Source organism: Python bivittatus, unplaced genomic scaffold, assembly GCF_059951505.1.
Source record: "Python bivittatus isolate LINGU-HERP-01145 unplaced genomic scaffold, Pbiv_v1 ctg000590_np1212, whole genome shotgun sequence".
NCBI lineage: Eukaryota > Metazoa > Chordata > Lepidosauria > Squamata > Pythonidae > Python > Python bivittatus.
The window spans coordinates 10,044,467-10,058,432 of record NW_028277086.1 but is presented as its reverse complement, the minus strand read 5'-3'; the positions used below and the strand labels follow the sequence as shown (position 1 = coordinate 10,058,432).

Below are 13,966 nucleotides of genomic sequence, written 5' to 3'. Positions count from 1 at the left end.
GGAAACTTCCAGTTAATATGGTCTGGAATAATCTGGTTCCTCCTTTGGAGAAAGAAGAGTTATGGCTTAAACTATAACCCTAACTGAAGTTGCTGACGTGGAATAGCTAAGATGTGATGTCACTTGTGCCCATGCTTTGAAGTGCCCACGCCACCCATTACCAGCCACGCTGACTGTGGCTACTGGGAATTGTAGTTCAGCAGCGTTAAGAGCTACAGGGTCTCCTGCTTGCCCTGCAGAAATCCCCAGGTGGAGATATAAGCAGTCTGGATTTAAGCAGAGCTTGCTTCTCTACCATCGCCTTGTGTGTGTGTTTCCTATCATCCACTTGCACAATGTGGGGAAGCAAGTGTGGGGGAAATATGGGGTGGTTGGAGAAACCTAATTCTGTAGCCACTCTGGCCAGGAAAGGGAACTTCAAAGGCAACCCAAACCCCAGAAGCAGCTGCAGAAGTGGTTGGAGTATCACCGCCATGGCGGTTCCCAACAAACTGAGACTGCCCTTCGTTTGCCGCATAACTGGCACCAGGCTGCTCCCTGTGGGTCACCCGAGAAGTGCCTGACGGGGCTACAAGGTGCTGTGGATGCGATTCCAAGAAGGTGCTTCAGCACATTCAAGGATATGAAGGCAGTGCATGCCCACAACTCTTTAAAGCAAGCACATCCTTTCCCCAGGGTTAGCCACAGGAGAAGACATAGCTGCATTCATTCATTCATTCATTCATTCATTCATTCATTCATTCATTCATTCGATTTTGATGCCCCTCAAACTGACTCTGGGCAGCACACAAAGTAAGGAACAGCATAAAAACAAGAAGAAAATAAGGATACAGTACAATGAAATTCATTTTAAAAAATTACAAAATAGTTACAAAATGGCAGCCCAGACAACACCAATCTTAAACAGGGAGTCTCATCCATACCCCAAGGCCTGGGAGAACAGCCAGGCTTTCAAAGCTTTCCAGAATGTCTTCAGGGAGGAAGCCATCTGGATCTCAGGGTTGACCTCATTCAGGAAAGCAGATGCCACTACAGAGAAGGCACACTTCCTGTGTCCCAAAAAATGACACTGTTTAATTGAGGGGACCCAGAGCACACCCATTCTGTTGGATTGTACTGGCCGGGCAGAAACCACAGGAGCCAGATGGTCCTTCAAATAACTGGGCCCTGCAAATATGAGAACCAGTTCATTTTTATACCTTGTTCTTCCAACGCTTGCATCGTTTTAAGTTCACCCTTTTCATTCAATATCTCAGTATATCTAACTGTTTGTTCCTTTTTATATGTTATTGAATAAAAAAAGGCTTCAATAGTGGATATCCATCGTGGAACTTTTAAATAATATTGTCTTCTTGTCTTCTCCCAGTTTAAAAACAATGCCTCTCGAATATAGTATGGTTGGTTTAACCACGATTTCTTGCAGAGTTCCCCAACATGGCAACCTCTACTGCAACCATACAGTTGGCTGGGAAATTTGGAAGACGAAGTTCCAACACATTGCCAAGTTGAGGAAGACTCATATATTGAACAAAGCATATTGGTGGGTTCCTACAGTGCCCTAAACACCAACATTATAGCTTAACACATTATGTGACTCCAGCCTGCATTTCCTTTCTAGCCAACACCTTCTAAATCCAGCCAAGAACCAAACCGTGAAATCGCTTAGCAATTACATTTTAGCCTACGACAGATGTGCAACTCAGATAAGCGACCAGGCGAGACGGGAAATCTTGGGCCCAGCTTCTGCTCTGACATAAGAGGATAATCTGCTTTTTATTCAAATGAAATCTAACCAGCTCAGCCTACGATAAGTAGCCTGGCATGTGGTGGATGCTAACACTTGGATAATTGTAGCCAGCTTCAAAGAAATGTTTGGCCTACAGTCTGCAATAAGCGAGAAACTACTGCGTGCTACTGCAGTGTTTCTCAGCTTTATGATGGGTGGACTTCAACTCCCAGAATTCCCCAGCCAGCAAGGCTGCTGGCTGGGGAATTCTGGGAGCTGAAGTCCACCCATCATAAAGTGGCCAAGGTTGAGAAACACTCTGCTACTCAGTGCAGCTTAGCAGATTTAAGGTAGCACGTGACATACCACAGGTAACCACTGTAGGTGACCTGAAAGATTTCAATTAAAATTTCAGGTCATGATTCCCTTGGCAAATTATGTTTTAATTTTAGGCTTCCACTTAAAAACGAGGTGAAACCTAAAACTCTTGCTCCCAGTTTCCTAGAGCAGCATAAATTTGCAAAGCTTGTTTTTTCCATTCCGCTTCCTAAGAGATCATTCCAACAGATCAGGGACATAAGCCAGGAGCTCATTGACTTGGTTGCATCCCTCATTTAAAAAAGAAAAAAAAAGCAAGCTGCATTTACCACTTTAACAACCAAAACAGAGTGGCAGGAACCTCTCAGCTGGGGATCCCAAGTGGGAGGTGGTGGACACGTCAAGCTTGACCTCATCAGCATCAGGGCTACAACAGCTGAATGGATTTAGAGACTGAAATCCTAATTAGTTCCTAAAAATACAGATGCCTGAAGATTCAGAGCCAGGAAAGAGAGAGACAGTGGAAAAGTTCTTTAAGAGTCCCTACTCCCTGGTGGACAGTGGTGGGTGAAGAGGCTGGAATATTAAAGTCTGAGAACAGACCATTGTTGGAGTAACACTTTTTTTTTTAAAACTGTTCCATCATGTCAGATTCTTGGAGACTGCCTGGACAAGTCTCTGCAGTTTTCTTGGCGTAGTTTTCTTGGCACGGTTTTTCAGAAGTGGTTGGCCATGGCCTCCTCCTTCCTAGGGCTGAGAGGGAGTGGCTGGCCCAAGGTCACCCAGCTGGCTTCGTGCCTCAGGCAGGACTGGAACTTATAGTCCCCCGGTTTCTAGCCTGGTGCCTTCACCACTACACCAAACTGCCTTTGCTAACTCTCTTTACTGGTGTTTTTGCATTCTTATAATTCTGACACCAGGGATGTGCCAAACCAGTGGTTCTGAAACTGCATGACCCAATTACCCCCTTTCCCAGTCTTAAATAATGTCATTACTCCCCCCCCCCACAAGAAACAGACCATACTGTGATTTACTGGTTGTCCATTATGTTTCATGGTGGATCAGGAGTTTGATTTCATGTTTTAACCAGTATTCAACCTTAACAGTATACAACCGTATCAATTTAAGGGGTCTTCATCCAATGATTCATTTGTATCTCCAGAAAACAGCAAAACCTCCACACATTTGCAAATCGCATAATTCTTACAGAACTGTGCTAGTAATAATAATCTCTCTTCCTTAAATTACAAGATCATCTATCTACCTGTACCAATAATTTTGTTCAAGATACATCCAGAAAAGAGTCTTTGGTTAAGAATCCTCAGCCAAAAATAGGCTTGATCATAGCTATCCAGGGTAATCATGAATGCCAAAACTCTTACATCTTGTCCGATCAAGGTAGTTTAAAGAGTCAGTCATGTTTTGGAGATGTCTGTATCAAGAATTCTGCCGACCCTGGGCACCTGAGTAACTGGAACAGAGCCACGCTCTAGGTGGGAAGAAGCCAGAGACATCAAGGTCTAAACCAAGCTCGTGGTGATCGGAGATTGAGAGTAACGCAAAAACCAAGATGGAGTTACTACCAAAGAAGTACATAATCTCCGTGGAAGGAATTTTTAATCACTGTACCCATGATAAGACCAAAGTTGTGAAAAGGGCTGGGAGCTAATCAGTGGGAAGTTGATAGTACTTGCTTGTCTTCAGAGGCCTGTTCTACATGCAGGAGTCCACTGAATGTGTCTTCCACTACCAAAAAACAACAACCCAACCTTCGAGTCAGTTTTTGACTCCTGGCGACTGCCTGCAGTTTTCATTTTCAGAGGTGGTTTGCCCTTGCTTCCTTCCTAGAGCTGAGAGAGAGTGACTGGTCCAAGATCACCCAGCTGGCTTCGTGCCTAAGGTGGGAATAGAACTCACAGTCTCCTGGTTTCTAGCCTGGGGCCTTAACCACTACACCAAGCTGGCTTTCTTCCTCTACAGCCCTGCTTTATAGGGGGACCCCTGCTATTTAGTTATTTAAAATATTCCTCTTGCTTAACTTTACCAGCTGCTTCTCCATTAAATGACTAGTTTTGTTCACTCTGCCTTCCACATGGCTTGTTGCATGACAAGAAACCCAATTTACAGCTGCAGAATTCCTGCTGTCCTTGATACTCTACAGCAGTTGTTTCTCAACCTTGGCAACTTTAAGACGTGCGATTTGTTTAGTTTTGACCTAGGCAGATAGGTGGACCTAGCCAACTGGGCCTTGTTTGGCAAAACAGGACCTAAAGTGACGATAAACCAGCTTGCTGTGTTTTTAATTTTGCCTAAGCCATAGGCAAAGCTAGGGCACTGTATGAAGCCAGCCAGTGTCGATTACCATGTTTATAGCCAAGCTGACTCTTATGCTGTGTTCCCCTTTGGGGCAGAAAGTGCATTTGGCCTCCACCCCTCAGCATTTAGAGAATCTGTAGCAGGTAATTTAAAGTTTGCAGGAGTCATGCTAAGTTCTTTTTCCTTTCTCCATTGTCTTCAACCCTCTTTTAGTTCTTTGGCCTTAATACGCTTCATAAAAGTCTAAACCTTCCTTACTGAATCAGCCCGCTCATTCTGAGAGATCTTTAGCATTAGAACACACCCTATCATACTAATCTGAGAAATAGTAGTCAGAGATTATCTTCTCCACCCAATTCCTCATGATTTAAAACCAGTACAGAGGGGCCTTTGTGCTGGAATGGTGGTGGGGGTCATGTGGTGGTGGGTCCAACAGGGTCTCTTTAGGGCAGTGTTTTTCAAACTAGGCAACTTTAAGATGCGCGGACTTCAACTCCCACATTTCTGGCGGGGGAATTTGTGGAGTCCATGTCCGCACATCTTAAAAGTTGCCAAGTTTGAAAAACAATGCTTTGGGGTATGGCTGTTGAGGTAGGACTATGGGTGGAGGACCAAGGGACTTCCTCATGGAGTCAGGAGCCCAGGCCATAATTCTCCAGGTCTGCCTGTGCTTGCACCATTAAAACTAGACTACTCTTTCATAGCACATGCAGATTGTCTGCTAAGAGCAAGGACAGCACCACATAGTTTTGGCCAGTATGCCACCAGGACAGCCAAACCCTCTTTTATCCTCAAGCATTTTCATGCTATTCTATGCAAACTTAGATACCAGCTTGCAAGCCCACAAACTATGCCCACACCCAACCTCCTAGAAGGTATATGCTATGTACTGACTCCGGATGCTATAGATACAGCTGCAATAAATGATGCATTGAACAGAAGCATCAGGAATGTCTTTCTTTAGCTGGAGGAGCACTGCTCCATGCTGCTTCTGTGTGTGATTAATGTATACGGACACGGGCATCTGCAGTAATCAGGTTTTGTCAAAATGACAAAATGTGCATTGTGCCATTACGATACAAGCTCTGCCTCTTGCATACTTGCATGTGCACATCACAATGCATTACAAAAGCTGCACCTTTCACTATTTGTCCCTCCCCTTATATGTAGATAAATATTTATGCATCTAAATAAACTACAAACTAAAATAGTTTATAGCATTATACGGTGTCCAGAGTGTCCCGTCTTCTGTGCAATCAGCTTGCAGAATGTGTTGACACAACACAAAAAATCAACCATGGGTTTTCTTAACCATGGGTTAGTAAATAAGCCATAACGGTCTGGTTTCTGAGAATTCGTTCTTACATCAGTAAAAAAGCAGGATAGCAAAAACAAGGGGCAGATGGAAACCAGCTTTCCTGGGCAAAAGCGAGGGACAGGTATCCGATTACTTAGATCAGAAACATGAAAGAGGGACTGAAGCGTTCATGTGCTGTTTGCCTACTCAGAAAGGGCTCTTGAAACCCAGCAGCCCCTCGGATTCTTTCATTATGGCTTCATCACTTTTTTCAGCAAAAAATCAGTGTTTCCTGAATTCTTGGGGATTCTTGCCTACAGTAATTGATTCCGGCCCAGACGGCAGGAAGGTGCATATATTTAACATAAAAAACCTAGGCACGAATCTAGGTGCAACGCCTTGGGAACAAATCTGACTGCACTTTGCCAAGCCTATCAGCAACCAAAGCCTGGGTTCACACAACATTCCTACGGCTTCTGGTTACCCAAGCAAGCAAAGCCTCCTTGACCCCAGTGCCGCGGGTATCTTCCTAGAGTTTCCTTCTCCGTCCAGCACCCAGCCACAGGATTCTCTTGCGCTCCTCCAGCCAAATTCTGTACTAACCAGGCCCAACGCTGCTTAGCCTCCCAACCCAAGCAAGGTCAGTTGGTAACTACGGAGACCAAAATACAATCCCATCCATGTTCTCAGTCTCAGAGTCTTTCAAGGGTAAACTAACTACATGGCTAGATTCACAGACCCCCATGCAGTTGTCTCCAGTGTGCCTGGCTGGGTCACGTCAAGCCAACCGTGAAGTGCATCACAACCGATTCCACACCGGACCTGGCTGCGGGGCGGGAAGGGAGAATCAGACACCTCTGCGGATTTACCCGTCCCCCAGATCTCCCTACTGAAATCCGGATCCTGCGGTGCACGGCTCGCTCCCCGCCCCCCAAGCCTGAATGAGATCTCATTTTTGGGCCCGGTGTGAGATGGACTCTCCTGGGGGGAGCTGCGATCCCCCCCCCCTTCTTGTCTGCGTTCGCACGGAACAAGCTGCCTGTACCGAATCATCGCCCCCTTGCCCCGGACTACGAGCCTCCCTCTCCCGCTCCCACGGAGAAACTACCGCTCCGACCGGATCCACACGATCTCCGAATCCCAGAAGCAGCCAGCCCCGCCGCGTGCTGAGCGCAGGCAGACGGGCTGTTTTCGCCTTGGTTACTCCGCCCCGCAGCGGCGGGGACAGGGGCTCGCTCGGTGCCCGCGGATGCAAGCGAGGCGCGGCGAGCGCTCTGCTTAGTGCGCGGCCGGGCAGGCAGGCGGGCGACCGAGTCCCGTTCAAAGCAGGGGGACTTCCCGCCAGAGCCGCCTGCAGGCGCTGGATTGCACACAAAGCGGATGGGGGGCTCGTCGGAGGTCTGTTTGCAGACCGACGAAGCCTCTCTCCTTCCCTGCACGCGCCTTAGCCAAAGCGCTTCTGGATCTCCATCTCTTCCTCGATCCTCCCCGTCTCCCGCCGTAAAAGAGAGCGCTACCGATAAGCATGCCCCCACCCCCCACCCCGCCTCCGCCCCACTGCGATGGGTTTCCTCGAGGGTCGCCGTCCGCCAAAAGCCATCGGAAGGCACGCGAGCGTCGCAACGAATTCAAAGCCGCGGCACTCACCGTTCGCTGCTTTGCGCCGATTCCACGCACTGGCCCGGCGGAGGCAGGCGGGAAATTGCAGACCCCCCAGCAGAAGAAAAATGAAAAAGGGAACCAGATTCCTGCAACCTCTTGCGAAGGCAACGAAGCTTCCGGGTTGGTCGACGACAACGTCACTGCTACAGGTTTACGAGGAAGAGGTGGCGGCGATTAGCAGGCGAGAGCGAGCGAGAGAGCTATAAAAGGAAGGATCCGTGAAGGAGGGTGGACGGAAAAAAAAGGGGGGGGGAAGAAGAGAAAGAGAAAAGCTGTTCACCTCCACGGCTTAGATTCTGCCTAAGAGCCCTGAGTACCCCCTTTGCCAAGCCACAAAGTAAACCTTTTTTAGCAGACGAGGGAGCAGAACCTGGAGCAGCCTTGGGGGAGTGAGCGGCCCTGCAGATAGAAATCTAGCAGGGCGAGCTGCAGCGAGGACTTTGCGGAAGGCCCCCAGTGGGTTGCGGGTTGAAACCGTTTTCTGAGTTTCTGCAAGACGCTGGTCCCAAATGAAAGGGGCTTGGCTCGCCCCGCGTGACAGTCCGAAATATTGAACCAAAGATTCGAATTAGCTGTCAATCGTGGGTTGTGCGAATGAGACTACGAGATTTGAACTGAGCTAGGTAGGGATACTGTGTGAGGCCAGCCAAGGGGGTGGGGGAGATGGCGCAGCTGTCAGTCCCTCCAGTGGGATTCTGCAGGGGTCAGGAAATGCTGACCGACTGAGTAAGTCCAGGCATTGTTCTAGACGAGGGTTTCTCAACCTTGGCAACTTTAAGATGTGTGGTCTTCAACTCCCAGAATTCCCCAGCCAGGACCACACATCTTAAAAGTTGCCAAGTTTGCAAAAACACTGGTCTAGACCCAGAGCATCTGTGTTGAGGCTGGTTTTGCAGAGAGGAAGCAGAAGTCTGAAATAGGTTTGCACAGCCTAATGGTTACTGAATGGTCTGGATTCTTCCAGTACATTGAAACTAAATGGGCTGAGCTAACATAAGACACACGCAAAGATAGACTGAGGTGAGTGTGTTCTGTCAATGCAAGATGGGCTTTTAATTGATCTGATGAAACATGCTGTGTGAATGCAGTTTCTCCGATTGGGGCTACTAAATCGACCTTGCAAAAATTCAGATGACTGCTAGAGGGCCAAAGTCTAGGGACCCTTTGCTGCCCTCTGGTGGTCCTACAAGGTTTTGAAGCCCAGATTTAGTAAGAGTACAGATGTCCTTAGTCTGTAATTCTTTTTGTTGCTTTCCCCCAACAAGTTTGCTCCCTATCTGGAAGGGAGATTGTCAGAATATTCATGTGGCTTCAGCATACCAGACCCAAGAGGTTCATTCATATGTTGCCATACTATTAAGTGGATATCTTGAAAAAAAAGCTAGTTGTTATGTGTTAACCATGGTTCTAATGGGATGGAGTCATGGTGTTTCCAAACACAGCCAATTAGGTTTCGTGGGTTATATGTGAACCCCAATATTTGGCTTGATTCATCAAATCCTGGTTGAAACTGGTTAGTTCTTAGATGAGACTCCACCAAAGAAGTGATGACCACTTCTGGCCTGGAGCCATGACATCACTAGGAGTCAAGCTTGAGCAAAAGGAAGATTTACCATTAAGGCTCTCCACGGGCAGGATTAGTGCTTCAGCAGAGCCCAAATGCATTGTTAACCCGTGCCACAAGCAGAATAGCTGGCAAATGAATGGGTTGCCCTTTTTAGTATCTGGCACCTGTAAAAGCTGGAGCCAAGATTGGCCAAGTTTCTTTGGAATCTGAGACAAAAATTAGATGGTGTCCTCCCTTTGTGACCGGACTGATAGATGACTCCTATTTCAGCACTGATGACCACACACAGGGTCAGGATAAGCCACGTCCTGCTGCTGCTGAGTCCTCTGCGTCTGCTCCCTGAGCAGTTGCTTCAGTCTGCCAGATGATAGAACTGGCCCCAGCAAGCATGCTCAGTGCCTATTAAATTTATTTCTCCCAGATAATCGATGAGGTTCTGATTAAAACACACGGATGGACTAAAACAGAGGAGTGGGAGTGTGCTCAAAAACGTTCTGTTGAAATCAGTAGACTGAGCTGAGGAACGCGTGGGACTACATCACCCATATGCTCTCTGGTTAGTTTGGAATTGCCAAGAAGCTGTGATAAAGCCAGGTTGTTGAAGCAGAGGAACTTCTCCCTTGGAAAATGTCTCCTGTAGAAATAGGCAACCTGTTGTAGGAACTGCATTACAACTTATATATAAATTTAGAATCTGTGTTTAATTTGTATCCTTAATATTTGCATTCTCTTTCTATTATCTTCATGGAGATTCTGAGGCTTCCATCATATTGTGATCTGCCAAGAATAGTATATTTTCTTTTTCTTTTTCTTTTTCTTTTTCTGTTTTTTTTTTTTTTTTTTACTCATTTGGGAGCTGCTGTATTCTGTTACTTGGCAGCTTAGCAATTTAAGTTTGATCAGTGTTGAATGTTTGCATTTAAAGTAAAAAAAGTACAGGAAAGTTTTAAAAAAGTAACCCCTAGAGTTAGTTTGCTTTTAAATATAGTTTGTATTTGGTTTGTCTCTTGTGAGAGTGGCTGTCTCTGATATGGTGGGGTGCAAGAGGAGCTGAACCCTCTAGTCACACACCTCTATACTTCATTGTCAAGAGAATGAATAATAATGACAATAATTCTGCCTTTATTTTGGTCAACTCAAGGTGGCATACGTACCTAGTGCCTCCTATTTTCCCCACAATACCCCTGTCAGGTGGGTTGTGCTGAGGGTGAGGGACTGACCTAAAGTCACCTAGCCAGCTAATTAGTGGGTTACTATCAGGTGAGGAGCCATCTGGAGGATATGTTATGACAACAGGAATTCAGTCCATCATCCCATTGCAGGAGGTGGGGTCAGGTTGTGAAAACTTAAGAGGGCCTCTGGGAGAGGTGGTTTGAGACCCCAGCCCTCTACCCTGGAAGCTCAGTGGTCTTCTATAGGAGGTAAAGTAACATTTGACACTAATTAGCTTCCTCTCATTATTTCAATGTATTTTAGTTTGCATTTTGAGGAAGACTATTTCGGCAGTGGTAACCACTGCTTTCATCCTAGTTAATTCCCAGCTTATAGTTAGCAGTAAAAATGGCTGTGAATGGTATAATTACCATATTTATGCCCTTAAAATTTACCATAAATAATACCTTTACAGGAATTGCATTATTATATTTATGTCCTTCTTGGGAAAAATGAGTTTTTTTGTTTTTATCTTACAAGAACCCAATTTTTTTAATAGAATAATTGGTGGGACTTAGGATCCAAAAGGTTGAGAATCACTAACTGAACAGATGTGCCCACAAAGTGCCCACATGCATTCCAGTGAACAGCTGGTCTCCAGCCCTGTAGGGTGTACAGGAAAATGTCTCATAAGCATATTTAGGAGATGAAGATGGCAATGTCTGGTAACAGGATGGAAGAATCCCACAGACTCCTGAGTTGCAGTGGTTCTGTTCAGTGTTCAGACGAAATGCTGTCCCACATAACTGAGATGGTTGATAGGTAGGTAGGTAGATAGATGATAGAAAAGATGCTGGAAAAGTTAATGGACCAAAACTGGCCATTTGAGATGATTTTGTCATAAATTGTCCTATTCTCACTCAATTATGAATAATACAGAATACTCCAATGAAGGACATTGTGTTTTTTAAACCTGTGTATATATTTTCTTATCAAAGAGGAGCTTGGGAAAGGTGTCCCACTCCATCTTCTGCATCCAAACATGTATTTTTAGAGTTTGCAGTTAGCACACACATTTGGTTAGCAAACAGAATAGACAGATGTGGAGGCAACAGATCCTGTTACCAGCATTGTGGGTTATTTAGCAAGAGTATTGGCAATGATTCATTTTTTAATGATTTTTTTAAGATCATGGTTAGATGGTGCCCTTCCTTCATAATGAAGTAGAGAGGCTTGGTAGTTTACTGCAATTGGCCATGATGACACCCTGTTTGTGATTAAATGCTGTACAGCTTCCTAGCTGTACTTGCACAGGTTCTTTATGAATATTCTTCAGAGAGTGGAAGTGGTATGGTACATCACTTAGTGAAGTAAAGGGATAGTGCTTGGCTCTTCTGTGGTTTTCATCCACCACCCTATTTTCAGGTTCACGGAAAGTAAAATGAATGAAAGACTCAAAGGCGTTTCCACAAGGTCGCCACAAGGATGATGAAACGTCCTGTGACTTCTTCCACGCTATTTCACGTTAGCTTGCTAAGCAATGCTTTGATTTGGGTATTAGCACAGGGAGGAAACAGAACAAGGGAATTTATGGGAACTGTCTCTACGAGCAAGAAGACACAGCACACCAGCTCGGTCAGCACACATAGTAAACTGGGTTCCAGTCCTGGGGTGGGGAGGAGGGATCTCTCTGGAGAGCTCTACTTTATTCAGTGTCTCAGGGCTCTCTGCCCACTGCTTTCTAACATTGATATGAAATGGCTGGGGCGGCCATTCGTTAGCATGGGATCTGGCATCATCAGTATGGTGATGCTACCTAGTCAGACACCGGCCCCAGGCCAGACGCAATTCAGCAGAAGCGCTGACCCAGTGCCTGGATGCTGTCACGATCTGGACGGGGAGGAGCAGATCCCTCAGAGCAGAATGTCTTGGGTCTCTGGGCCCAATGATTCCACAGAAATGCCTTCTTTGACTCTGGTTTGCTATTTGGGGGTCCTTCCGGACTCACAGCACCAGCTCAGTCAGCAGATGGTGGCTGTGGCCGGATGGGCCTTTGCACACTTGTGCCTTGTACACCTATTGCAGCCATTCCTGGACTGGGAGGCCTGACTCACAGTCACTCATGACTTAGTCCACCCCTGCTTGGATTACTATAACTCACTCTACCTAGGGCTGCTCTTGGAAAGCATTCAGAAGCTACAGTTAGTACAAACTCAGGCGGTAATGGTAATATCCTGATACGTTTGGCTCACCCCACTTTTATGGAACCTGCACTGGTTTCCAGTTGACAGGGGCTGGATCACCTTTAAGACCCTACCTGGCTCAGGACGAGGCTATCTGAGGGAGTGCCTTCTTCCATATTTATCTGCCCACCCATCATCCGAGTGAATAGGGCCCATCTATATGAGATGGTCACCTGACAGCACCTGGGAACGGAGTCTTATCAATTGCTGCCCCCGTTTTGGAATCCCTTCCCCACAGAGATCTGGTCTGCTCCTCTCCACCCAGATTTCTGGAGAGTTAAGATCTGATGGTTCCATTTAGCGCCGGAGGAGGGCGTTGTGAGTGAAGGTTCGAATATGGCAAGCGTGTGACTTTGTATCTTTTCTGTTTATTTTGATGTTTGTTTATATTATGGGTACATTTGATGTTCTGTTTATTATTTTGATGTTTGTTTATATTATGGGTACATTTATTTTTATTTTATGATGACCTTGATGTTTAGCCACCCAGGGTCTTCTGAAATGGGGAGCGTGCAAATAAGTAATAACAAACAAATAAATAAACAATATAGTATATACTTGGGGAACCAGTTTGGTGTAGTGGTGAAGGCACCAGGCTAGAAACCAGGAGATGGTGAGTTCTAGTCCTACCTGAGGCACAAAGCCAGCTGGATGACCTTGGGCCAGTCCCTCTCTCTCAGCCCTAGGAAGGAGGAGGCCAGGGCCAACCACTTCTGAAAAAAAACCTTGCCAAGAAAACTGCAGAGACTAGCCCAGGGAGTTGTCAGGAGTCAAAAACTGACTTGATGGCACCAAAAAAAAAAAAAAAAAAAAGGGTATATACTTAACTGTCTAGTACAGTGTTTCTCAACCTTGGCAACTTTAAGATACATAGACTCCAACTCCCAGAATTCCCCAGCCAGCCATACTGGCTGGGGAATTCTGGGAGTTAGAGTCCACGTATCTTAAAGTTGCTAAGGTTGAGAAACACTGGTCTAGTATATTTTATTAAATTTTTCAACCGCCCATCATCTCCCAATGGGGGAACTCTGGGCGATTCACAACAAACATGAAAAACATAAATATATATAAATACATAAAAGCATTAGTTAAAAACATTACTAAAAAGGAGAAGGAGAGTCCAAGAGGATGAAAAATCTGAGGCTGAAGACAGCAGGCCTCTATGGGGCTAGCCATCCCCATGCCTGAGGTATTCCCTCCCCACCCCAGGCCAGGTGGCAGAACCAGGTCTTCAAAACCTTACGGAAGGCCAGGAGTGTGGGGGCCAATCGCACCTCCGGGGGCAGGACGTTCCAAAGAGCATTTAACTATCAGTGAAGTAAGATGAAGTCTCCTTCAAGTTAAGCTGAACTCCTGGTGGGTTCAGGGACATTGGCATATTATTTTCTTGGCAACAACACAAAAATGGTTTGCTTTTGTCTTCCGGGTTTTACTTTTTCAATCTAGCTTTCAACTCTGGATTTCCTGCTAACGAAAATGTCCTGATTTGGAGAAAAGACACAGGTGCTTTACGTGTTGCAAAGACGTGCTGTATTTGCACTCGGAAGCAGTGCACAAGCCTACTCTATTGTGCCTTAATTCATACCTATTTCCTCTTGCAGAAAGCTTTAGTTGATGAAAGGCCATTCAGAGGTCTGGAATCAACTGAATACATTTATTTAAAAGCAATTTTAAATATTAAAAAA

At 45.8% G+C, this 13,966-nt stretch overlaps 1 protein-coding gene across 2 annotated transcripts in view; it reads right to left on the bottom strand.

Annotated features, from left to right (window-relative positions):
* Window positions 1-7,450, bottom strand: part of CYRIB (CYFIP related Rac1 interactor B) — a 71,443-nt gene extending 63,993 nt beyond the window's left edge. The window contains exon 1 of one of the 2 annotated variants that reach the window (XM_007425366.4): window positions 7,305-7,450. The gene's annotated coding sequence lies outside the window, so the exon portion shown is untranslated. The remainder of the gene's footprint in view (window positions 1-7,304) is intronic. The other variant, XM_088148966.1, reaches the window with a different exon arrangement.
* Between the last annotated feature and the right edge of the window lie 6,516 nt (window positions 7,451-13,966).